Raw genomic sequence first — 1,918 nt, forward strand, 5'->3', positions numbered from 1 at the left:
CTGAGCATCCCAAGCAGGTGGATTGCCCGTGGGGAATGGGAGGGGGTCAACTGGTGGCGCATCTCCCTGTCAGGGGCAAAACCATGGACCCTGAGCAGGGTGGGCAAAGCTCTCCCAGCACTCACTCACACAGGCCTGGTCTTTCCCCAGCAGCCCAGAATGGGATGTGGGCACTTTGGCAGGTGGCTCTTTCTGTGCACCTGCCTCTCCCAGCCCTTTGCAATCTGCTCAGCCATCCCTTGGGGCCAAGGCCCTCTGACCATCACCCACGGGGGCTGTGTGGGGTGCCCCATGCCCAGGGCAGAGATGATGGGGGCAGCGGGGACAAGGGTGGCTCACCTGACATGCAGACCCACTGCAGAGTGGTGGGGGTCGGAATTCACCAGTGGGTCCCAGGCAAGCCTGCACTTCCTTGCCATCAAAATATCCTCCCACTGCAGATGGCAGAGCAGGTCTTTGATGGTCTGTACCAAAAACCTGTGTGCAGAGCAAAGCCAAAGTCATGCTGGGAGCCCTGGCCCCAGCCCCGAGGGCATGGGAGGGAGAGAGGACTGGAATGGAGCACCTGTTGGGGTGACTGGGAAGGTGGTGACTCTGCTGGCATCTCGTCCAGAAGGTGTTCACCTCCTCTGGCATCTGCTCTGTGCTCATGGACACTTGAAACAGCAGAGCCATGACCAGGCGGGGGACATAATTCTTCACTGCATCCTGGCACTTGGGCTCCTGCAGGATCAGCCACAGTGCCAGGCTTGCCTGCAATACAACCATGCAGAGACAGCGCTCAGTGCAACAGGTCCACGTGGCAGGGCCCGAGCATGGGAGGGAGAAGCCAGGGCAGACCCAGGGGGAACAGCCTCTCTGGTGTCCCTGAACCTGCCCCTCAGCCACATGTGCAGCCCAATGCCTCAGGCAATGGTGAAGGAAGAGGGAGAGTCTCTGGAGAGGCAACGTGGGAGGAGCAGAGGCCACTTCTAAAAACTCACAGCCAGGGCAAAGACGTCTCTGTCATCGCCGTCGGAGGTGGACACACTGTGCACTGGCCAATCCTCCATCACTCGCAGCAGTGGCGGCAGCACCTTCTCCACTGCTGTTCCCGAGGAGGCAATGCTCTTCCACATCATTTTAGCAGCTCTGTGGAGACACGACTCTGAGTCAGGGAGGTCTCAGCCAAGGCACTGTGGTCTGGACAGCTGTGGGGGCCGAGGTGACAGAGCAACCAGTCCTTGAGGGATAGGGAGGGCACGTGGCAGCAGGATCGGGGGCTGACAGGCCAGGGCTGGGAAATGGAGGGGTCAGAGGGTTCTGAAACTTTCCATTTCTCTGGCAGACCACATGGAACGGGCTCTACATGGTGATGGGTTCTAAGGGCTGGTGAGGCCTGAGCCACCCAGGCAGCCGGGCCCTGTACCTGTCACACTCTGGGGCACAGCGCAGCAGAGTCATCACCACGTCACGTGGGTTTGCCTCAGCGAGCCTGTGCATGTTACTGCGCAGAGACACGTGGAACGTGAGGTCGTGGTGGATGTTCCAAATGATGGCCGGCACCTGGAGAGGCAGTGGGGGAGAGTTGGAGAGCTGCCACAGTGAGCAGGTTGCCCAGTTTCCCTCAAGTGAAGGGCTTCCCTTCCCACCACACTCTGCTGGCCTCAAAGCCTTAGGGGACCAGTGGATCCTGCTGGAGAGGCCACAAGAATACTGGGGGACTTAAACTTACATGCTGCACATTGGAGACACTCTCTGTGGGCATGGTGTCAGCATTTCCGATGTTCTCAGTGGTGGTGTCACCCTCTGCCATGAGGTCACTTGTTGTTGTTTCAGCCTTGGTTGTCAAATCAGCGAAGGCAGTCTCAGAGTTTGCTGTGTCATCCACCAATGCCTCAGCAGAGCTTGATGTGCCGTCACTCGGCATTGGTGCGAT

General features: G+C 59.0%; 1 long non-coding RNA gene across 1 annotated transcript; it reads right to left on the minus strand.

Annotated features, from left to right (window-relative positions):
- On the minus strand, positions 1–611 carry LOC114073380. The gene is made up of 3 exons (XR_003574317.1): positions 566–611; positions 340–477; positions 1–66 (listed from the first exon to the last, which is right to left on the minus strand). It is a non-coding gene; the product is annotated as an uncharacterized LOC114073380 (long non-coding RNA).
- Positions 612–1,918: the final 1,307 nt, after the last annotated feature.

Source organism: Empidonax traillii, unplaced genomic scaffold, assembly GCF_003031625.1.
Source record: "Empidonax traillii isolate 1590-97213 ecotype Southwest subspecies unplaced genomic scaffold, ASM303162v1 scaffold6261:size6301, whole genome shotgun sequence".
NCBI lineage: Eukaryota > Metazoa > Chordata > Aves > Passeriformes > Tyrannidae > Empidonax > Empidonax traillii.